This window comes from Nerophis lumbriciformis, linkage group LG03, assembly GCF_033978685.3.
Source record: "Nerophis lumbriciformis linkage group LG03, RoL_Nlum_v2.1, whole genome shotgun sequence".
Lineage (NCBI taxonomy): Eukaryota > Metazoa > Chordata > Actinopteri > Syngnathiformes > Syngnathidae > Nerophis > Nerophis lumbriciformis.
Genome location: NC_084550.2, coordinates 33007501 through 33033938, shown reverse-complemented (window position 1 = coordinate 33033938; position 26438 = coordinate 33007501). Strand labels below are relative to the sequence as shown.

The 26438-nt window shown below is 35.3% G+C and overlaps 1 protein-coding gene across 2 annotated transcripts in view; it reads left to right on the top strand.

Moving 5' to 3' along the window:
* spdef (SAM pointed domain containing ets transcription factor) overlaps positions 1–26438 on the top strand; it is a 165686-nt gene that overhangs the window by 107074 nt on the left and 32174 nt on the right. Inside the window, exon 2 of one of the 2 annotated variants that reach the window (XM_061937638.1) lies at positions 11298–11631. The gene's annotated coding sequence lies outside the window, so the exon portion shown is untranslated. Of the gene's footprint in view, positions 1–11290; positions 11632–26438 lie in introns of those variants that run through there. The other variant, XM_061937630.1, reaches the window with a different exon arrangement.

Sequence of the window (26438 nt, the reverse complement as noted above, 5' to 3'; positions counted from 1 at the left end):
GAATAAATTCATGTTTGTCCCCAACATTCTACACACAATTCCCTATAATGACATTGTGGAATGGAATAAATGCATTTTTGTCCTCAAAATTCTATACACAATACCCTATAATGACAATGTGAAATGGAATAAATCAATTTTTGTCCTCAAAATTCTACACACAATACCCTATGACAATTTGAAATGGAATTAATTCAATCGTGTCCTCAAAATTCTACACACAATTCTCTATAATGACAATGTGAAATGGAATAAATTCATTTTTGTCTTCAAAATTCTACACACAATACCCTATAATGACAATATGAAATGGAATAAATCATTTTGGTCCTCAAAATTCTACAAACAATACCCAATGAGAATGTGAAATTGAACAAATAAATTTTTGACCTCAAAATTCTACACAAACTATCCTATAATGACAATGTGAAATGGAATAAATTCATGTTTGTCCTCAAAATTATCGCAGAATTTCCTATAATGACAATGTAAAATAGAATAAATGCATGTTTGTCCTCAACATTCTACACACAATACCCTATAATGACAATGTAAATTAGAATAAATGCATGTTTGTCCTCAACATTCTACACACAATACCCTATAATGACAATGTGGAATGGAATAAATTCATTTTTGTCTTCAAAATTCTATACACAATACCCTATGACAATTTGAAATGGAATAAATAATTTTGGTTCTCAAAATTCTCCAAACAATACCCAATGAGAATGTGAAATGGAATAAGTACATATTTGTCCTCAAAATGATCCACACAATACCCTATAATGACAATGTGAAATGGAATAAATTAATTTTTGATCTCAAAATTCTAGTCTATATCCTTGCTACATGGGGCCGTGCAATATCATTAGCATGAGGAAAAAGACCTCAATGAAATGTCCATAACACACGCCTGCCAATACCGCCGCCACAGGCCACGCCCCTTCGCAACGCTGCCATCAGACGCCCTCCAGTCAGCATCTTGACACCTCGGAAGTGCTCATTAACACATTCTACAGCGACGAGTCAACATCTGAGACAACTTGGCCTTTGTGTGCACATAAGATGTTGAAGATCTTCCACTTTAGGTCAGGAAAAGTGGGAGCAATAATCAAAAGTGTTGCAATTATAATTGTGTTGACCTTTTAGTGCAATAATGAAAATAGTCACAGCGCTTCACTTTATTCCAGAATGTAAAAATAAATACACTTTTGTCCTCAAAATTCTACACAGAATACCCTATGACCAAGTGAAATGGAATAAATTAAAATTGTGTCCTCAAAATTCTACTCACAAAACCCTATAATGACAATTTGAAATGGAATAAATTCCTTTTTGTCCTCAAAATTCTACACACAATACCCTATAATGACAATGTGAAATGGAATAAATACATTTTTGTCCTCAAAAGTCTACACACAATACCCTGTAATGACAATGTGAAATGGAATTCATTATTTCATGTCCTCAAAATTCTACACACAATACCCTGTGATAATGTGAAATGGAATGAATGCATTTTTTTCTTCAAAATTCTACACACAATACCCTATAATGACAATGTGAAATGGAATAAATTCAGGTTGGTTCTAAAAATTCGACACACAATGTACCCTATGACAATGTGAAATGGAATAAATAAATTTTTTCCTCACAATTCTCAATGTGATTTTCAATGTGAAATGGAAAAAGTTCATGTTTGTCCTCAAAATGCTGGCATAATTCCTATAATGACATGTGAAATAGAATAAATTCATGTTTGTCCTCAACATTCTACACAGAATACCCTATAATGACAATGTGAAATGGAATAAATTCATTTTTGACCTCAAAATTCTACACACAATACCCTATAATGACAATTTAAAAAGGAATAAATTAATTTTGTCCTCAACATTCCACACATAATACCTTATGATGACAATGTGAAATGGAATAAATTCATTTTTGACCTCAAAATTCTACACACAATACCCTATAATGACAATGTGAAATGGAATTATGTTATGTTTGTCCTAAAAAATGCTACACACAATTTCCTATGATGACAATGTGAAATGGAATAAATTTAATTTTTCCTCACAATTCTCCACACAATACCCTATAATGACAACGTGGAATGGAATAAATTCATTTTCGTCCTCAACATTCTACACACAATACCCTATAACGACAATGTGAAATGGAATAAATTTATTTTTGACCTCAAAATTCTACACACAATACCCTATCATCCATCCATCCATTTTCTACCGCTTATTCCCTTCGGGGTCGCGGGGGGCGCATAATGACAATTTAAAAAGGAATAAATTCATTTTTGTCCTCAACATTCCACACATAATACCTTATGATGACAATGTGAAATGGAATACATTAATTTTTGTCCTCAAAATTCTACACAGAATACCCTATAATGGCAATGTGAAATGGAATAAATTCAGGTTGGTTCTAAAAATTCGACACACAATGTACCCTCTGACAATGTGAAATGGAATAAATTAATTTTTTCCTCACAATACCCTATAATGACAACGTGGAATGGAATAAATTCATTTTCGTCCTCAGCATTCTACACACAATACCCTATAATGACTGAAATGGAATAAATTAATTTTTTCCTCACAATTCTCCACACAATACCCTATGATGACAATGTGAAATGGAATAGAATATTTTCTGTCCTCAAAATTCTCCACACAATACCCTCTAATGACAATGTGAAATGGAAAAAGTTCATGTTTGTCCTCAAAATGCTGGCATAATTCCTATAATGACATGTGAAATAGAATAAATTCATGTTTGTCCTCAACATTCTACACAGAATACCCTATAATGACAATGTGAAATGGAATAAATTCATTTTTGACCTCAAAATTCTACACACAATACCCTATGACAATTTAAAAAGGAATAAATTAATTTTGTCCTCAACATTCCACACATAATACCTTATGATGACAATGTGAAATGGAATAAATTCATTTTTGACCTCAAAATTATACACACAATACCCTATAATGACAATGTGAAATGGAATTATGTTATGTTTGTCCTAAAAAATGCTACACACAATTTCCTATGATGACAATGTGAAATGGAATAAATTAAATTTTGTCCTCAAAAATTTCCACACAGTACCCTATAATGACAATCTGAAATTGAATACTTTAATTTTTGTCCTCAAAATTCTACACACAATACCCTATGACAAGAATACCCTATAATGACAATGTGAAATGGAATAAATTAATTTCTGTCCTCAAAATTCTGCACACAATACTCTATAATGACAATGTGGAATGGAATTAATTCATTTTTGTCCTCAACATTCTCCACACAATACTCTATAATGACAATGTGAATGCAGCTGAGATAGGCTTCAGCGACCCCGAAAAGGACAAGTGGTAGAAAATGGATGGATGGATAGAAATGCACTAAATTTAGGTTTGTCCTCAAAATTCTACACAGAATACCCTATAATGACAATGTGAAATGGAATAAATTAATTTCTGTCCTCAAAGTTCAACACACAATACCCTATAATGAAATAATTTAATGTTTGTCCTCAAAATGTAACACAGAATACCTTATAACGGGTCTCAGACACGCGTTATTTTGCGGCCTGCTACTTAATATGAAAATGTAGTGTTAGTGCGGCCCGTGAGCTTGACAGCGTCATTCATGCCAACCCTCCCGATTTTTCCGGGAGACTCCCGAATTTCAGGGCAACTATTCTCTCGAATGTCTGCCGATTTTCACCCAAACAATAATATTAAGGGCGTGCGCTCTCTACAAACAGCGTGCCAGCCCGGTCACATGTTGTATTTGGCTTCTGTCCACACACGTAAGTGACTGCAAGGCATACTTGATCAACAGCCATACAGGTCACACTGATGGCCCTCCCCACCGTGCGTCGGTTGAGGTGGGCGGGGTTTGGTGATAGCGGCGGTGTATATTGTAGCCCGGAATGGATTTATTCCATTTCACATTGTCATTATAGGGTATTGTGTGTAGAATTTTGAGGACAAAAATGTACTTATTCCTATTTAAATTGTCATTATAGAGTATTGTGTGTAGATTTTTGAGGACAAAAATGAATTTATTCCATTTCACATTGTAATTATAGGGTTTTTGTTTGTCGAATGTTGAGGACAAAAATGTATTTATTCCATTTCACATTGTCATTATAGGGTATTGTGTGTAAAATTTTGATGACAAAAATGAATTTATTCCTTTTTAAATTGTCATTATAGGGTATTGTGTGTAGAATTTTGAGGACAAAAATGTACTTATTCCATTTCACATTGTCATTATACGGTTTTGTGTGTAAAATTTTGTGGACAAAAATGAATTTATTCCTTTTTAAATTGTCATTATAGGGTATTGTGTGCAGAATTTTGAGGACAAAAATGTACTTATTCCATTTCACATTGTCATTATACGGTTTTGTGTGTAAAATTTTGTGGACAAAAATGAATTTATTCCTTTTTAAATTGTCATAGAGTATTGTGTGTAGAATTTTGAGGACAAAAAGGAATTTATTCCATTTCACATTGTCATTATAGGGTATTGTGTGTAGAATTTTGAGGACAAACGTGAATTTATTCCATTTCACATTGTCATTATAGGGTATTGTTTGTAGAATGTTGAGGACAAAAATGTACTTATTCCATTCCACATTGTCATTATAGGGTTTTGTGTGTAGAATGTTGGGGACAGAAATGAATGTATTCCATCTTGGAACAAGGCTGTAACAAAAGAAAATGTGTAAAAAGTGAACACTTTCTTCCATGTATTTAATAGTTTTATTCTGTGAGGAGAAGTTAAACAAACAATCATTTCCTCCCCATCAAACACTGTCACTTACAGCCCAGATGTTTGTTGACTCAGCTAAGCTGATCCAGGCAGGCGGGGTCACAGGCACCTGTACGTTCATGACTCACCTGCACACCGTGACTTTGACATCCCGTCTGTTAGCCTGTGTTAGCTCAGCGTCGTTGAAGCGCGACAACACTCAAAGAAAGTCTCACACAGAGTTTGAGGAAACTGCCATGCAAATGTCAGGATGGACACCACATGATACCAACGCTGACACCACATGACACCAACGTCTTGGCGCCTTTGTAAGTGCAGAAGAAGTTAGGACACATTGAAGGAAAAGTACTTTGTTGCTCACTACAAACTACGACATTCTAATACTTTGTTTTTGTCTTACTCACTGACTTCTCATTTGTTTGGATTTAAAAACTAACCAAATAAATTATTCAGAGAGTAAACAACTTTTTACCTTAATTAAGATCAAAAAGGTTGTTCGAGACACATGGATAAAAAATACATTTAAATATATATCTATATATAAACCCCGTTTCCATATGAGTTGGGAAATTGTGTTAGATGTAAATATAAACGAAATACAATGATTTGCAAATCCTTTTCAACCCATATTCAGTTGAATATGCTACAAAGACAACATATTTGATGTTCAAACTAATAAACTTTTTTTTTTTTTTTTGCAAATAATAATTAACTTAGAATTTCATGGCTGCAACACGTGCCAAAGTAGTTGGGAAAGGGCATGTTCACCACTGTGTTACATGGCCTTTCCTTTTAACAACACTCAGTAAACGTTTGGGAACTGAGGAGACACATTTTTGAAGCTTCTCAGGTGGAATTCTTTCCCATTCTTGCTTGATGTACAGCTTAAGTTGTTCAACAGTCTGGGGGTCTCCGTTGTGCTATTTTAGGCTTCATTATGCGCCACACATTTTCAATGGGAGACAGGTCTGGACTACAGGCAGGCCCGTCTAGTACCCGCACTCTTTTACTATGAAACACGTGGCTTGGCATTGTCTTGCTGAAATAAGCAGGGGCGTCCATGGTAACGTTGCTTGGATGGCAACATATGTTTCTCCAAAACCTGTATGTACCTTTCAGCATTAATGGTGCCTTCACAGATGTGTAAGTTACCCATGTCTTGGGCACTAATACACCCCCATACCATCACACATGCTGCCTTTTACACTTTGCGCCTATAACAATCCGGATGGTTCTTTTCCTCTTTGGTCCGGAGGACACGACGTCCACAGTTTCCAAAAACAATTTGAAATGTGGACTCGTCAGACCCCAGAACACTTTTCCACTTTGTATCAGTCCATCTTAGATGAGCTCAGGCCCAGCGAAGCCGACGGCGTTTCTGGGTGTTGTTGATAAACGGTTTTCGCCTTGCATAGGAGAGTTTTAACTTGCACTTACAGATGTAGCGACCGACTGTAGTTACTGACAGTGGGTTTCTGAAGTGTTCCTGAGCCCATGTGGTGATGTCCTTTACACACTGATGTCGCTTGTTGATGCAGTACAGCCTGAGGGATGGAAGGTCACGGGCTTAGCTGCTTACGTGCAGTGATTTCTCCAGATTCTCTGAACCCTTTGATGATATTACGGACCGTAGATGGTGAAATCCCTCAATTCCTTGCAATAGCTGGTTGAGAAAGGTTTTTCTTAAACTGTTCAACAATTTGCTCACGCATTTGTTGAGAAAGTGGTGACCCTCGCCCCGTCCTTGTTTGTGAATGACTGAGCATTTCATGGAATCTACTATTATACCCAATCATGGCACCCACCTGTTCCCAATTAGCCTGCACACCTGTGGGGTGTTCCAAATAAGTGTTTGATGAGCATTCCTCAACTTTATCAGTATTTATTGCCACTTTTCCCAACTTCTTTGTCACGTGTTGCTGGCATCAAATTCTAAAGTTAATGATTATTTGCAAAGAAAAAATGTTTATGAGTTTGAACATCAAATATGTTGTCTTTGTAGCATATTCAACTGAATATGGGTTGAAAATGATTTGCAAATCATTGTATTCCGTTTATATTTACATCTAACACAATTTCCCAACTCATATGGAAACGGGGTTTGCAGCTTCGGGTCCAAAATAACACCCAAATATTTAAATTCTTTATTCACACCTGCTCTATTTTATTTTGATTAATGTTGACCTGAATTTCATTTAATGATTGAAACACATTGCGACTGTTTTGTTACATTTTAGGGTTAAACGATCTCTGAAGTTAATATCTCTGAAGCTTGCTGAGTTGTCGGCTGCCACATAAATGATGGTATCATCTGCATACGTTTGCCACGTGGTGTTTGTGCAAATATTGGGGAGGTCATTCATACACACTATATTGCCAAAAGTATTGGGCCACCTGCCTTGACTCACATATGAACTTGAAGTGCCATCCCATTCCTAACCCATAGGGTTCAATATGACCTTTTGCAGCTATTACGGCTTCAACTCTTCTGGGAAGGCTGTCCACAAGGTTGCCGAGTGTGTTTATAGGGATTTTCCACCATTCTTCCAAAAGCGCATTGGTGAGGTCACACACTGATGTTGGTGGAGAAGGCCTGGCTCTCAGTCTCCGCTCTAATTCATCCCAAATCGGGTTTAGGTCAGGACTCTGTGCAGGCCAGTCAAGTTCATCCACACCAGACTCTGTCATCCATGTCTTTATGGACCTTGCTTTGTGCACTGGTGCACAGTCATGTTGGAAAAGGAAGGGGCCCGCTCCAAACTGTTCCCACAAGGTTGGGAGCATGGAATTGTCCAAAATGTTTTGGTATCCTGTAGCATTCAAAGTTCCTTTCACTGGAACTAAGGGGCCAACTCCTGAAAAACAACCCCACATCATAATTTCTCCTCCACCAAATTTCACACTCGGCACAATGCAGTCCGAAATGTAGCGTTCTCCTGGCGACCTCCAAACCCAGACTGGTCCATCAGATTGCCAGATGGAAAAGTGTGATTCATCAGTCCAAAGAAGGCATCTCCACTGCTCTAGAGTCCAGTGGCGACGTGCTTTACACCACTGCATCCCACGCTTTGCATTGGACTTGGTGATGTATGGCTTAGATGCAGCTGCCCGGCCGTGGAAACCCATTCCATGACGCTCTTTGCGTACTGTTCGTGGGCTAATTGGAAGGTCACATGAAGTTTGGAGCTCTGTCGCAACTGACTGTGCAGAAAGTCTTTGCACTATGCTGACCTCTCTGTCACTTTACCTGGCCTACCACTTCCTGGCTGAGTTGCTGTTGTTCCCAAACTCTTCCATGTTCTTATAATAAAGCCGACAAATTTGGACTTGATTGACGCAAAATAAAGACAATAATGCCATTTTTTTGTGGTCCCCTTTATTTAGAAAAGTATCAAAGTATTGAGATACATTTTCATATTGGTATGGGGACAACACTATGAGCCGCAGAGTTCAAAGCGTAGGAAAAAAGTAGGTTACATTTGTTTTCATGTAAAACACAACAACTTTATTTTGCTGTGCACCTCCACCAATGACATGTTGGGTAAACCCTGTAACATGAATCATTTAGTCTAGGTGTTCTTCCAAGGAACCTTCTAAGAACATCTCAGCATAACATATATTTATTGGAAAGTCCCTCCTTGATCGGATGAAGACAGGAAGTAACTTTTCCACTGGGAACAAAGCGTCCGCCGGGGTCAAGTGGTGACCTTTAATGCGGCCTGAGCTGATGTGCACACAAACACTCTCCAGGAGTGGAAGGACGTCCTCACCCTCGCATTTCCCAGCCCTGAAGTCCCCACAAGGACAAATGTCTTCACACACACACTTTCTTGCATTTCTGACCTTCTTGAGACCTCAGTCAAATACCTCTTTAGGACCAGCCTTTCTAGATATATAAAGATGTGTATTTACAACATTAATAATATATACATACTATGCACATATAAAAAAGGTAAGTTTTTAGTTATTTTTTAAATTTTTGTTTGTAATTTTGTGAATGGTCCAAAACTTTCACACATGTGGTTTTCTTTATTCTACCTTCCACATTTTTCATCCGATTCAAAGTGTTCCAACTTCAAACTGTTCAGCCTATTCAGGAATCGCGGGCTTTCCCTTGAAAAATTCCAAAATTTCCCAGATTTCCCAGAATTTCAGGTTTTCCGGGACATTTTTCCCATTCAAAATTAATTGGCCATTTTTCAAACTTCCACCATTTCCACATTTTTCAACCGATTCAAAGCATTCGACCTTCAACACATTCCACCATTCTGGAAATTCAAACTTTCATTTTTCCAAGTTCAAAATAATTCCAGGATTTTCCAGAATTCCTGGTTTTCCAAAGCCCTATTTCCACCCTTTTTTCTGGCGACTACTCCTTCCACATTTTTCAACCCACTTCAACCGTTACACCGTCAGAACATTCCTCTTCATCAGGCCCAAACACAAAGTTGTTTTTTGAACTGGAAAAATGGCCAGTTTTCCCGAAATTCCAGGAATTCCGTAATACCATTTCCTGCGATGAGGTGGCGACTTGTCCAGGGTGTACTCCGCCTTCCACCCGATTGTAGCTGAGATAGGCTCCAGCGCCCCCCGCGACCCCAAAAGGGAATAAGCGGTAGAAAATGGATGGGCATTTCTCAATACAGCATGTTATTACTTCAACATTTCTCCAGCAATTTGAAAAATTCCAACACCAACCGTTTATTATTCATTCAGACCATTCAAAATGTATGCTTTTCCCGAAATTCCCAATTTTTTCTTGGAAATTCCCATTGAAATGAATGAGACATTCTTCAAAGTTCCACAACTTTCACATTTTTCACACGATTCAAAGCGTTCTAACTTCAAACTGTTCAACCTGTTCAGGAATCGCGGGCTTTCCCTTGAAAAATTCCAAAATTTCCCAGAATTCCAGGTTTTCCGGGACATTTTTCCCCATTCAAAATGAATTGGCCATTTTTCAAACTTCCACCATTTCCACATTTTTTAACCAATGCAAAGCATTCCACCATTCTGGAAATTCAAACTTTCATTTTTCCAAGTTCAAAATAATTCCAGGATTTTCCAGAATTCCTGGTTTTCCAAAGCCCTATTTCCACCCTTTTTTCTGGCGACTACTCCTTCCACATTTTTCAACCCACTTCAACCATTCCACCGTCAAAACATTCCTCTTAATTCGGAAAAAAAACAAAGTTGTTTCTTGAACGGGAAAAATTCCCGGTTTTCCCGAAATTCCAGGAATTTCGTAATACCATTTTTCAATTCAACATGTTACTACTTCAACATTTCTCGGCCGATTTGAAAAATCCCAACACCAACCATTTATTATTCATTCAGACCATTCAAAATTCCTGCTTTTCCCGAAATTCCCTATTTTTTGGGAAATTCCCATTGAAATTCTTCAAAGTTCCACAACTTCCACATTTTTCACCCGATTCAAAGCGTTCCAACTTCAAACTGTTCAGCCTATTCGGGGAATCGCGGGCTTTTCCTTGACAAATTCCAAAAATGTCTCAGATTTCCTAGAATTCCAGCTTTCCCGGGACATTTTTCCCCATTCAAAATGAATTGGCCATTTTTCAAACTTCCACCATTTCCACATTTTTTACCCGATTCAAAGCAGTCCACCTTCAACACATTCCACTCATCCTGGACATTCAAACGATCTCTTTTCCAAGTTAAAAAAAATTCCAGGATATTCCAGAATTCCTTGTTTTCCAAAGCCCTATTTCCACCCTTTTTTCTGGCGACTACTCCTTCCACATTTTTCAGCGCATTTCAACTGTTCCACCGTCAAAACATTCCTCTTAATCAGGACGAAAAACAAAGTTGTTTTTTGAACTGGAAAAATTCCCGGTTTTCCCGAAATTCCAGGAATTCCGTAATACCATTTCTCAATACACCATGTTACTACTTCAACATTTCTCCACCGATTTGAAAAATTCCAACACCAACCATTTATTATTCATTCAGACCATTCAAAATTTCTGCTTTTCCCGAAATTCCCAATTTTTTCTTGGAAATTCCCATTGAAATGAATGAGACATTCTTCAGAGTTCCACAACTTCCACATTCAAAGCGTTCCAACTTCAAACTGTTCAGCCCATTCGGGAATTGCAGGCTTTCCCTGGACAAATTCCCAGATTTCCCAGAATTTCAGGTGGGAGCACTTTAAAAAGCGATACACAGTCAATTTGAAAAAACTCCTCCTTTTTGGGACCACCCTCATTTTGATAGATGTTACCAGCAGGGGTGCAAATGAGACATTGTCCATTAGATGCAATGTTATTGATTTATGTCATCACTTGTTCACACCTCCTCATATGGAAGATACGTTTCCTTCTTCATGTCTCAAGAAGGCTAGAAATATAAGAACACACACACACACACACACCTTGTGTGCACAGGTAAACAAGGCGGTCCTATAAATTCCAGTAGCTGTCAATGGAGTTGGAATTCCTTTGCTCTCACTTTGTCAGGAGAGTGTGTGAGTTTGTGTGTGCGTGTGTGTGTGTCACCCCTCCAGCAGGTGCTGCTGGCGGCTTAACTTGAAGTCAGCCCTCAAGGGGTCTCAATCTGCTGCCACCATCACCCCTTTTTCTGCCTGTCCCAGAGCAGCAGTCAGGCACCCCCGAGAAGCTGCATCTTCTTTATGTTCTGGATCTTCTGGTCCTTCTGCATCTTCTGGACCTGCATCTTTAGGTCCTTCTGCATCTTCTGGTCCCTCTGCATCTTCTGGTCCCTCTGCATCTTCTGGTCCTTCTGCATCTTCTGGACCTTCTGCTGCCACAGCGTGGTCTCCAGTCGCACCAGGTAAGACCAGGTTGCTTCAGGTGTGCACGCCGCTTGCAAAGATTGATTTCTTCCCTGGAAAAGCTCCAGTAGGTGTCAGATTATTTACATCCTACCTTCTACCAGACATGTTATTGCATTTAAAAGGAGATGTTTCTGAGTAAAAATGGCATATGGACAGTTTTTTGTGCACTTTTCACTGAGGGCCCCATCAGAGGGCCCCATGTGGCTGTTCATAATATACGAGTTTGACTCTTCATTTGTTTATGATGTTTATTTTTTATGTACAATGTAGAAAATCAATCTGTAGATTTTTCAGTAAAAAAAAAAAAAAAAGACAACTCAGTTACCAGAATTTTACTGGGAAACATCGTGTTTTTTTGTTTTTTTTTAACATGTTACTGTAACAGTATCACTATTTTACGGAAAAATACTAGCAGAATTTTACTGTAATATCCACGGTGGTTTTTACAACATACGTGGAAAAATAGTAATACCGGTTTTTTTTTAATTCTGGCAAATGAGCCACCACTTTTTGATGGGAAAAAAAATTTAGTAGTGTTTTTCCATTTACAGTAATACACTGTAAAAACGATTTGTTGCAATATTGGATACAGAGAAAGTTGAAAAGTTGTGCAATTTCATGCAGTACATAACTGTTTTCTGTCAAAACAAACACATTTATTAAGAAAATATAATTATATTATATATTATATCCAGGCTTTCATGGACCTATTCAATTGATTATTATGTTTATTTTTTACGTAAACTACAAATACATCTGTAGATTTTTCAGTAAAAAATGTCAAATTAATCGCTAGAATTTTACTGGGAAACAGCGTGTTTTTTGTTTTTTTTAATTTAATTTTTTTGTTGGTTTTTTTACAACATATTACTGTAACAGTACCACTATTTTACGGGAAAATGCTGGCAGAATTTTACTGTAAAATCTACTGTGTTTTTATGTGGAAAAATGGTACCACTGTTTTGTTTTTTTAATTCATGTTTTTACAACATGTTTCACATTGTCATTGAGGGGTATTGTGTGTAGAATTTTGAGGGGGAAAAATATTTATTTCACTTGGGAATAAGGCTGTAACATAAAAAATACTGGCAGAATTTTACTGTAAAATCTACAGTGTTTTATGTGGAAAAATGGTACCACTGTTTTTTTTTTATTCTGACAAATGAGCTACCACTTTTTTTACTGTAAAAAAAAAAATTCTACCGTTTTTCCATTTACAGTAATACACCGTAAAAATAGCAATAATAACGTTTTGTTGCAATATTGGATACAGAGAAAGTTGAAAAGTTGTGCAATTTCATGCAGTGCATCATTGTTTTCTGTCAAAACAAACACATTTAGTAAGAAAATATCATTATATTATATTATATATTATTTCCAGGCTTTCACAAAGCTATTCAATTGATTATTATGTTTATTTTTTACGGACACCTTAAAAAATAATTCTGTAGATTTTTCAGTAAAAAATGTCAAATTAATCGCTAGAATTTTACTGGGAAACATTGTGTTTTTTTGTGTGTTTTTTCCCCCCAACATGTTACTGTAATTGTACCACTCTTTTACGGAACAATACCGGCAGAATTTTACTGTAAAATCGACAGTGGTTTTTACAACATACGTGGAAAAATGGTACCACTGTTTTTTTTTTTAATTCATGTTTTTACAACATGTTTCACATTGTCATTGTGGGGTATTGTGTGTAGAATTTGGAGAGGGATTTATTTTTTATTTCACTTGGGAATAAGGCTGTAACATAAAAAATACTGGCAAAATTTTACTGTAAAGTCTACTGTTTTTTTTTTTACAACATACGTGGAAAAATGGTACCACTGTTTTTTTCTTTTATCTGGCAAATGAGCTACTACTTTTTACTGTAAAAAAAATTTCTACCGTTTTCCCATTTACAGTGATACACCGTAAAAACAACAATAATAACGATTTGTTGCAATATTGGATACAGAGAAAGTTGAAAAGTTGTGCAATTTCATGCAGTACATCATTGTTTTGTCCAAATAAACACATTTAGTAAGAAAATATCATTATATTGTATTATATATTATTTCCAGGCTTTCACAAACCTATTCAATTGATTATTATGTTTATTTTTTACGTACACCTTAAAAAATAATTCTGTAGATTTTTCAGTAAAAAGTGTCAAATTACCGTAATCGCTAGAATTTTACTGGGAAACATTGTGGTTTTTTTTGTTTTTTACAACATGTTATTGTAATTGTACCACTCTTTTATGGAACAATACTGGCAGAATGTTACTGTAAAATCGACAGTGGTTTTTACAACATACGTGGAAAATAGTACCACTGTTTGTTTGTTTTTATTCATGTTTTTACAACATGTTTCACATTGTCATTGTGGGGTATTGTGTGTAGAATTTTGAGAGGGAAATGTTTTTTATTTCACTTGGGAATAAGGCTGTAACATAAAGAATACAGGCATAATTATACTGTAAAATCTACAGTGTTTTTTTTTTTTTTTACATTATATGTGGGAAAATGGTACCACTGTTTTTTTTTATTCTGGCAAATGAGCTACCACTTTTTTTTACTGTAAAAAAAATTCTACCGTTTTTCCATTTACAGTAATACACCGTAAAAACAGCAATAATACCGATTTGTTGCAATATTGGATACAGAGAAAGTTGAAAAGTTGTACAATTTCATGCAGTGCATCATTGTTTTCTGTCAAAACAAACACATTTAGTAAGAAAATATCATTATATTATATTATATATTATTTCCAGGCTTTCACAAACCTATTCAAATGATTATTATGTTTATTTTTTACGTACACCTTAAAAAATAATTCTGTAGATTTTTCAGTAAAAAAATGTCAAATTAATCGCTAGAATTTTACTGGGAAACATTGTGTTTTTTTGTGTGTTTTTTTTCCCAACATGTTACTGTAATTGTACCACTCTTTTACGGAACAATACCGGCAGAATTTTACTGTAAAATCGACAGTGGTTTTTACAACATACGTGGAAAAATGGTACCACTGTATTTTTTTGTAGTCATGTTTTCTCAACATGTTTCACATTGTTATTGTGGGGTATTGTGTGTAGAATTTTGAGGGGGACATTTTTTTATTTCACTTGGGAATAAGGCTGTAACATAGAGAATAGAGGCATAATTTTACTGTAAAATCTACAGTGTTTTTTTTTTTTACAACATACGTGGAAAAATGGTACCACTGTTTTTTTTCTTCATTCTGGCAAATAGGCTGCCACTTTTTTTACTGTAAAAAAAAATCTACCGTTTTTCCATTTACAGTAATACACCGTAAAAATAGCAATAATAACGATTTGTTGCAATATTGGATACAGAGCAAGTTGAAAAGTTGTGCAATTTCATGCAGTACATCATTGTTTTCTGTCAAAACAAACACATTTAGTAAGTAAATATCATTATCTTATATTATATATTCTTTCCAGGCTTTCACAAACCTATTCAGTTGATTATTATGTTTATTTTTTACAGACACCTTAAAAAATAATTCTGTAGATTTTTCAGTAAAAAATGTCAAATTAATCGCTAGAATTTTCCTGGGAAACATTGTGTTTTTTTGTGTGTTTTTTTTTTTTACAACACGTTACTGTAATTGTACCACTATTTTACGGAACAATACCGGCAGAATTTTACTGTAAAATCTACAGTGGTTTTTACAACATACGTGGAAAAATGGTACTACTGTTTTTTTTTTTTATTCATGTTTTTACAACATGTTTCACATTGTCATTGAGGGGTATTGTGTGTAGAATTTTGAAGGGAAAAAATATTTATTTCACTTAGGAATAAGGCTGTAACATTAAAAATACAGGCATAATTTTACTGTAAAATCTACGGTGTTTTTTTTTGTTTGTTTTTACAACATATGTGGAAAAATGGTACCACTGTTTTTTTTTCATTCTGGCAAATAGGCTGCCACTTTTTTTACTGTAAAAAAAATTTCTACCGTTTTTCCATTTACAGTAATACACCGTAAAAACAGCAATAATAACGATTTGTTGCAATATTGGATACAGAGAAAGTTGAAAAGTTGTACAATTTCATGCAGTACATCATTGTTTTGTCCAAATAAACACATTTAGTAAGAAAATATCATTATATTATATTATATATTATTTCCAGGCTTTCACAAACCTATTCAATTGATTATTATGTTTATTTTTCACATACACCTTAAAAAATAATTCTGTAGATTTTTCAGTAAAAAATGTTAAATTAATCGCTAGAATTTTACTGGGAAACATCGTGTGTTTTTTTGTTTTTTACAACATGTTATTGTAATTGTACCACTCTTTTACGGAACAATACTGGCAGAATGTTACTGTAAAATCGACAGTGGTTTTACAACATACGTGGAAAAATGGTACCACTGGTTGTTTTTTTTTTTATTCATGTTTTTACAACATGTTTCACATTGTCATTGTGGGGTATTTGTGTAGAATTTTGAGAGGGAATTTTTTTTTATTTCACTTGGGAATAAGGCTGTAACATAAAGAATACAGGCATAATTTTACTGTAAAATCTACTGTTTTTTTTGTTTTTTTTACATTATATGTGGAAAAATGGTACCACTTTTTTTTATTCTGGCAAATGAGCTACCACTTTTTTTTACTGTAAAAAAAAAATTCTACCGTTTTTCCATTTACAGTAATACACCGTAAAAACAGCAATAATAACGATTTGTGGCAATATTGGATACAGAGAAAGTTGAAAAGTTGTGCAATTTCATGCAGTACATCATTGTTTTGTCCAAATAAACACATTTAGTAAGAAAATATCATTATATTATATTATATATTATTTCCAGGCTTTCACAAACCTATTCAATTGATTATTATGTTTATTTTTCACATACACCTTAAAAAAATAATTCTGTAGATTTTTCAGTAAAAAATGTTAAATTAATCGCTAGAATTTTACTGGGAAACATCGTGTTTTTGTTTTGTTTTTTACAACATGTTATTGTAATTGTACCACTCTTTTACGGAACAATACTGGCAGAATGTTACTGTAAAATCGACAGTGGTTTTACAACATACGTGGAAAAATGGTACCACTGGTTGTTTCTTTTTATTCATGTTTTTACAACATGTTTCACATTGTCATTGTGGGGTATTTGTGTAGAATTTTGAGAGGGAATTTTTTTTTTATTTCACTTGGGAATAAGGCTGTAACATAAAGAATACAGGCATAATTTTACTGTAAAATCTACAGTTTTTTTTTATTTTTTTTTTTACATTATATGTGGGAAAATGGTACCACTGTTCTTTTTTTATTCTGGCAAATGAGCTACCACTTTTTTTACTGTAAAAAAAAATTCTACCGTTTTTCCATTTACAGTAATACACCGTAAAAACAGCAATAATAACGATTTGTTGCAATATTGGATACAGAGAAAGTTGAAAAGTTGTGCAATTTCATGCAGTACATCATTGTTTTCTGTCAAAACAAACACATTTAGTAAGAAAATATTATTATATTATATTATATATTATTTCCAGGCTTTCACAAAGCTATTCAATTGATTATTATGTTTATTTTTTACGTACACCTTAAAAAATAATTCTGTAGATTTTCCAGTAAAAAATGTCAAATTAATCGCTAGAATTTTACTAGGAAACATAGTGTTTTTTTTTCTGTTTTTTTTTCTACAACATATTACTGTAACAGTACCACTATTTTACGGAAAAATACTGGCAGAATTTTACTGTAAAATCTGCGGTGTTTTTTACAACATGCGTGGAAAAACAAATGATTTTATTCTGGCAAACTAGCGACCACTTTTTTACTGTAAAAAAATGTAATAGTGTTTTTCCATTTACAGTAATACACCGTAAAACAAGAACCGTAGATCTTTTTGGTTATAAACCGGCAGCTCGGTCCACATAATTTTACTGTGAAAAAGCAGTAGTGGAGTCTTTTCAATATACAGTAAAATGCCCGTAAATGTTACTGTAAAATCTACAGTCATTGTTACAGTCTACACTTTGATGGATGGAATCATAAGTCAATCAGATATTGAAGTATTTAATTTTATTGTGACAAAAACAATGTGTGGAAAGTATGATAATGTATTATTTGTTGCAATATTGCAAACAATGAAAGTGAAAAGTTGTGCAATTTAATGCAGTTTCTGGGTGTTGTTGATAAACGGTTTTCGCCTTGCATAGTAGAGTTTTAACTTACACTTACAGATGTAGCGACCAACTGAAGTTACTGACAGTGGGTTTCTGAAGTGTTCCCGAGCCCATGTGGTGATATCCTTTACACACTGATGTCGATTTCTGATGAAGTACAGCCTGAAGGATGGAAGGTCACGGGCTTAGCTGCTTACGTGCAGTGATTTCTCCAGATTCTCTGAACCCTTTGATGATATTACGGACCGTAGATGGTGAAATCCCTAAATTCCTTGCAATAGCTGCTTGAGAAAGGTTTTTCTTAAACTGTTCAACAATTTGCTCACGCATTTGTTGACAAAGTGGTGACCCTCGCCCCATCCTTGTTTGTGAATGACTGAGCATTTCATGGAATCTACTTTTATACCCAATCATGGCACCCACCTGTTCCCAATTAGCCTGCACACCTGTGGGATGTTCCAAATAAGTCTTTGATGAGCATTCCTCCCACCTCCAAAGACATGCACCTGGGGATAGGTTGATTGGCAACACTAAATGGTCCCTAGTGTGTGAATGTGAGTGTGAATGTTGTCTGTCTATCTGTGTTGGCTCTGCGATGAGGTAGCGACTTGTCCAGGGTGTACACCGCCTTCCGCTCGATTGCAGCTGAGATAGGCTCCAGCGCCCCCCGTGACCCCGAAGGGAATAAGCGGTAGAAAATGGATGGATGGATGGCCATACATGTATATTCAGTATATATATACACACACACACACACACACACACACACACACACACACACACACACACACACACACACAAAGATTGAGATACAGACACACAAATTAAAACACACAGATTGAGATACAGCCACACAAATTAAAACACACACACAAAGTTTGAGATACAGACACACAAATTTAAACACCTACACAGTTTGAGATACAGACACACAAATTAAAACACACACACAAAGTTTGAGATACAAACACACAAATTTAAACACCTACACAGTTTGAGATACAGACACACAATTAAAACACGTACAGAGATTGAAATACAGACACACAAATTAAAACACACACATACACACACACACAGATTGAGATACAAACACACAAATTAAAACACACACACAAGGTTTGAGATACAGACATGCAAATTAAAACACACACAGATTGAGATAGACACACAAATTAAAACACACAGATTGAGATACAGACACAAAATAAAACACACAAAGATTGAATACAGACACACAAATTAAAACACACACACAATGTTTGCGATACAGACATGCAAATTAAAACACACACACAGATTGAGATAGACACACAAATTAAAACATAAATCCAAAGTTTGAGATACAGACACACAAATTAAAACACACACAGATTGAGGTACAGACACACAAATAAAAACACACTCAGATTGAAATACAGACACAAATTAAAACACACATACAGATTGATATACAGACACACAAATTAAAACACACACAGATTGAGGTACAGACACAAAAATAAAAACACACACATATTGAGATACAGACACACAATTAAAACACACACACACAGATTGAGATACAGACACACAAATAAGAACACACACAGATTGAGATACAGACACACAAATAAAATCACACACAGATTGAGGTACAGACACACAAATTAAAACACACACAGATTGAGATACAGACACACAAATTAAAACACACACACACACACACACAGGTTGAGACACACAAATTAAAACACACAGATGGAGCTACAGACACACAAATAAGAACACACACAGATTGAGGTACAGACACACAAATTAAAACACACACAGATTGAGACACACAAATTAAAACACACACGGGTTGAGGTACAGACACACAAATTAAAACACACACACAGATTGAGACACACAAATAAGAACACACACAGATTGAGGTACAGACACACAAATAAAAACAAACACAGATTGAGTTACAGACACACAAATTAAAACACACACACAGATTGAGACACACAAATAAAAACACACACAGATTGAGGTACAGACACACAAATAAAAACACACACAGATTGAGGTACAGACACGCAAATTAAAACACACACACAGATTGAGATACAGACACACACATTAAAACACACACAGATGGAGATACAGACACACAAATAAAAACACACACAGATTGAGGTACAGACACACAAATTAAAACACACAGATGGAGATACAGACACACAAATAAGAACACACACAGATTGAGGTACAGACACACACATTAAAACACAGATTGAGGTACAGACACACAAATAAGAACACACACAGATTGAGGTACAGACACACACATTAAAACATAGATTGAGGTACAGACACACAAATAAGAACACACACAGATGGAGATACAGACACACAAATAAAAACACACACAGATTGAGGTACAGACACACACATTAAAACACATATTGAGGTGCAGACACACAAATAAAAACACACACATATTGAGGTACAGACACACAAATAACAACACACACATATTGAGGTACAGACACACAAACAAGAGCACATCCACAGCAGGTAAGCAGTGTCAGAGTGTATAAATCCACTCCCACAGCTGCGGTCCACACCTCACCCCTCAAAGGGATCACGTGTGTGGAAGAAATGCGTTCCCATGGCCGCCGTCTTCCGCCGCGGTCAAAGGGCGGACTTTGCCCAGCAAATGGACTGAAGTCTAATGCTCCTGAGATGAAGATCAGCCTCTTGACCAAACTCATTTAGAGATCAGTCAGGGACATAATCCCCCCTCTTCCTTTCTAATACGACTACATTTGCTTGGCTAATGGACTTAGTGCAAGCTGTTACCCACTCCACTCCACTCCACTCCAGTCCAGTCCACTCCACTCCAGTCCAGTCCAGTCCAGTCCAGTCCAGCTGCTGCAGCAGACACAACTTCCAGTGTGGATGACAGCAGCACTGAGCAGGAGAGACCATCTCTTCAAAGATGTCACTTCATTTAAGTCCAACTAAAAGAACTTTAATCAAACTTTCCATGTTTAAACTTCATCAATCAGGGACTTTTCTACTCAATGCTTTTGCCGCACATGAACACATTTAATCGCATTCAAAGACTAATCGGACTAAAAAATGCTTCATGTAAACACGCCATTCAGAATATTCAGACCCAATCACACACGTCCGGTTCAAAATTTGATTCGGATTGCATGAAAACACAAAGAGGAGGTACAAAAGCCCAAAAGCAGTGAAGTTGTCACGTTGTGTAAATGGTAAATAAAAAGAGAATAAAACAAATCCTTTTCAACTTATATTCAATTGAATAGACTGCAAAGACAAGATATTTCATGTTCACACTGGAAAACATTGTTATTTTTTGCATTTATTAGCTCATACCTGCAACATGTTTAAAAAAAGCTGGCACAAGTGGCAAAAAAGACTGAGAAAGTTGAGGAATGCTCATCAAAGACTTATTTGGAACATCCCACAGGTAAACAGGCTAATTGGGAACAGGTGGGTGCCATAATTGGGTATAAAAGCAGCTTCCATGAAATGCTCAGTCATTCACAAACAAGGACGGGGCGAGGGTCACCACTTTGTCAACAAATGCCTGAGCAAATTGTTTAAGAACAACATTTCTCAACAAGGAATTTAGGGATTTCACCATCTACGCTCCGTAATATCATCAAAAGGTTCAGAGAATCTGGAGAAATCACTGCACGTAAGCCATGATATTACGCACCTTGGATCCCTCAGGCGGTACTGCATCAACAAGCGACATCAGTGTGGATGATATCACCACATGGGCTCAGGAACACTTCAGAAACCCACTGTCGGTAACTACAGTTGGTCGCTACATCTGTAAGTGCAAGTTAAAACTCTACTATGCAAAGCCAAAGCCATTTATCAACAACACCCAGAAAACGCTGTTGGCTTCGCTGGGCCCGAGCTCATCTAAGATGGACTGATGCAAAGCGGAAAAGTGTTCTGTGGTCTGACGAGTCCACATTTCAAAGTTTTTTTGGAAACTGTGGACGTTGTGTCCTCCGGAACAAAGAGGAAAAGAACTATCCGGACTGTTCTAGGGTCAAAGTGTAAAAGGCAGCATGTGTGATGGTATGGGGGTGCATTAGTGCCCAAGACATGGGTAACTTACACATCTGTGAAGGCGTCATTAATGTTGAAAGGTACATACAGGTTTTGGAGCAACATATGTTGCCAATCTTAGCAACGTTACCATGGCTGCCCCTGCTTATTTCAGCAAGACAATGCCAAGCCACGTGTTACAACAGCGTGGCTTCAGAGTAAAAGAGTGCGGGTACTAGACTGGCCTGTCTGTCATGAAATATATTGTCTTTGCAGTCTATTCAATTGAATATAAGTTGAAAAGGATTTGTTGTATTTTCTTTTTATTTACCATTTACACAACGTGACAACTTCACTGCTTTGTAAAACAAAAGTAGTGAACATAAATAAAAAAAATTATAAAGACCGTGATAATAACAAGCAGAAATGCTTGTTTACAGTGGAAGTCTAATGCTTCTTGTCGAACTTGTCCAAAAGATGGCGCCGTTGTACAAATAATAACACAACATTCCGTTCATGTTAGGTTCTGCGCATGTCAAAGTAAAGTATGGCGATTTTAAGGTGTGATACATGAAAACATTTGTAAGCGTAAAACATACACGGAGAATGTCTGCACCTTGTGACTGACAATAAGGAAGCCTTTCTATAATTATAATTATTACTATAATTAATAAAGTAATTTGACATTAACTATGTGCACAAGGTTGCATTTAATCAGATTAAAAGCCTAACAGGAATAAAAATGCTTCATGTAAACATGCCGTTTGGAATATTCTGACCCGATCACACACGTTCAGATCAAACTTTCATTCGGGTAAAAACACAAAGAGAGGTAAAACAAAAGTAGTGAACAGAAGCCTGTAAATGTGTGTTGGTCATGTATGATGTCTTTTTGTTATTTTTGTTTTGTGATGTGTAATGTCTACTGTTCAAATGTATGGCAGTAAAAATTAATTTCCCCAACGAAGACCAATACATCTAAATATAATCTAATCTAAATCTAAGAAGTAAAAAATGATAAATAAAGACTGTGATAATAACAAGCAGAAATGCACAAAGCCATGTTTGTTTACAGTGGAAGTCTAATACTTCTTGGCGAACTTGTCCAAAAGATGGCGCCGTAGCACAAACAATAACACATCTTTCCATTTATGTTAGGTTATGCGCATGTCAAACTAAAGTATTGCGGTTTAAGGTGTGATACATGAAAACATTTGTAAGCGTAAAACATACACGGAGAATGTCTGCAACTTGTGACTGACAATAAGGAAGCCTTTCTATAATTCTAACTATAATTAATAAAGTAATTTGACATGAGCTATGTGCACATGGACACATTTAATCAGATTAAGAATAAAAAATGCTTCATGTAAACATGCCGTTTGGAATATTTTGCCCGATCACACACGTTCAGCTCAAACTTTCATTTGGGTAAAAACACAGAGAGGCAAAACAAAAGTAGTGAACAGAAGGACAACATGATAAATAAATACCGTGATAATGTTTGTTTACAGAGGAAGTCTAATGCTTCTTCAGCGCCTGCAGTGAGCCGACTTGTCCAAAAGATGGCGCCGTAGCATAAATAATGCCACACCTTTCCATATATGTTAGGTTCTGCGCATGTCAAAGTAAAGTATTGCGATTTTAAGGTGTGATACATGAAAACATTTTTAAGCGTAAAACATACACGAAGAATGTCTGTAACTTGTGACTGACAATAAGGAAGCCTTTCTATAATTATAATTATTACTATAGATAATAAAGTAATTTGACATTAGCTGTGTGCACAAGGACACATTTAATCAGATTAAAAGCCTAACAGGAAAAAAAATGCTTCATGTAAACATGCCGTTTGGAATATTTTGACCCGATCACACACGTTCAGATCAAACTTTCATTCGGGTAAAAACACAAAGAGAGGTAAAACAAAAGTAGTGAACAGAAGCCTGTAAATGTGTGTTGGTCATGTATGATGTCTTTTTGTTATTTTTGTTTTGTGATGTGTAATGTCTATTGTTCAAATGTACGGCAGTGAAAATTTATTTCCCCAACGAAGACCAATAAATTTAAATATAATCTAATCTAAGAAGTAAAAAATGATAAATAAAGACTGTGATAATAACAAGCAGAAATGCACAAAGCCATGTTTGTTTACAGTGGAAGTCTAATGCTTCTTGGCGAACTTGTCCAAAAGATGGCGCCGTAGCACAAATAATAACACATCTTTCCATTTATGTTAGGTTATGCGCATGTCAAACTAAAGTATTGCGGTTTAAGGTGTGATACATGAAAACATTTTTAAGCGTAAAACATACACGGAGAATGTCTGCAACTTGTGACTGACAATAAGGAAGCCTTTCTATAATTCTAACTATAATTAATAAAGTAATTTGACATGAGCTATGTGCACATGGACACATTTAATCAGATTAAGAATAAAAAATGCTTCATGTAAAAATGCCATTTGGTATATTTTGACCCGATCACACACGTTCAAATCAAAATTTAATTTGGATAAAAACACAAAGAGAGGTAAAACAAAAGTAGTGAACAGAAGGAAAACATGATGAATTAATACTAATGTTTGTTTACAGAGGAAGTCTAATGCTTCTTCAGCGCCTGCAGTGAGCCGATTTGTCCAAAAGATGGCGCCGTAGCATAAATAATACCACACCTTTCCGTATATGTTAGGTTCTGTGCATGTCAAAGTTGAGTATTCCAATACATGAAAATGCACATCTTAATCAGAATATTTTTTTCAGGGTACATGCACACGGTAACATTCTAATCTCAATGATGATCAGATTAAAATAATTATACAATTATTACATTTTATAAAAATTAAAAAAATAAAGTACTATGAAAAAAACCAAGACTAAAAGCAACTACAACCAACGCTAGCAATGGTTATACTGGTGGAAATAAGTAGAGCATGCTTAGCAGCCTAATGTACGCCCAAAACTAAAGAGGAGACATTTTACCAAGGATTGGACCCACCACAAGAGTTTAGTTGAGCAGCGTTAACCTGCGAGCTAAGAGCCATAGGTTGGCAAGTGCAGCTCTTAAGGTATCAAACTTGTTTTTATTGAGGGCCACATCTAACAATTATGTCAATTATGTCATTTTGCCTCTGCATTCGATTATTTTGTATGTATTTTTACCTCAACTGTAAAAAATACATCTGTGGATTTTACAGTAAAAAAAAAAAAAATGGCAACTCTGTCATGAGAAATTTAATGTAAAATAAGTAGGTTTTTTTTTACGAAATATTACTGTAAATGGAAAAACTTTTTTAGTCTTGAATTTTTTTTACTGTATAAAAAATGTGGTGCCGTTTTTCCATTTACAACAATACTTCTTAAAAACAACAACTGTAGATTTTACAGTAAAAAAAACTGCCAACTCAGTCCCGAGAATTTTATTGTAAAATAAGTTTATTTTTACAAAATTTACTGTAAATGGAAAAACTACCGCTGTTTTTGTGTTTTTTTTATTCTGGAAAATGAGCTGCCATTCTTGGTGCTGTTTTTCCATTTACAGTAATACTTCTTAAAAACAACAACTGTAGATTTTACAGTAAAAATGTGGCAGCTTAGTTTATATAATTCTACCACAAAGAAACACTGGTAGAGTTTTACATTTACAGTAATACCCTTAGATTTTACAGTAAAAAACTGTAAAATACGGTTTTGTTTTGTTTTTTTACAAAATATTACTGTAAATGGAAAAACAGTACCACTGTTTTTTATTGATTTATTCTGGAAAATGAACCGCCATTTCTTTTACTGTAAAAAAAAAATGTGCTGCTGTTTTTCCATTTACACTAATACTTTTACTGCAAATGTAAATTAATTTTACTATAAAATAAGGTTGATCTTTTTTTTTAACAAAATTTACTGTAAATGGAAAAACAGTACTGCTGTTTTTGTGGTGTTTTTTTTTATTGTGGCAACTGAGCTGCCATTTGTGGTGCTGTTTTTCCATTTACAGTAATTCTTCTTAAAAACAACAATCATAGATTTTACTGTAAAAAACTGGCAACTCAGTCCCAAGAATTTTACTGTAAAATAAGTTGTTTTTTTTAACAAAATTGACAGTAAATGGAAAAATGTTACCACTGTTTTTGTGTTTCTTTTATTCTGGAAAATGAGCTGCGATTTTTTTATGTTGTTATAAAATAAATATGGTGCTGTTTTTCCATTTACAGTAATACTTTCTAAAAACAACCGTAGATTTTACAGTAAAAAAATTGGCAACTCAGTCACAAGAATTTTACTGTAAAATACATTTGATTGTTTTGTTTTTTACAAAATATACTGTAAATGGAAAAACAGTACTGCTGGTTTTGTATTGTTTTATTCCGGAAAATGAGCTGCCATTTTTTTTACTGTAAAAAAATGTGCTGCTGTTTTTCCATTTACAGTAATACTTCTTAAAAAAAACAACAACCGTAGATTTTACAGTAAAAACTGGCAACTCAGTCTGAGAATTTTACTGTAAAATAAGTTTAAGTTTTTATTTTACAAAATATTACTGTAAATGGAAAAACAATACCACTGATTTTTTTGTTTTTTC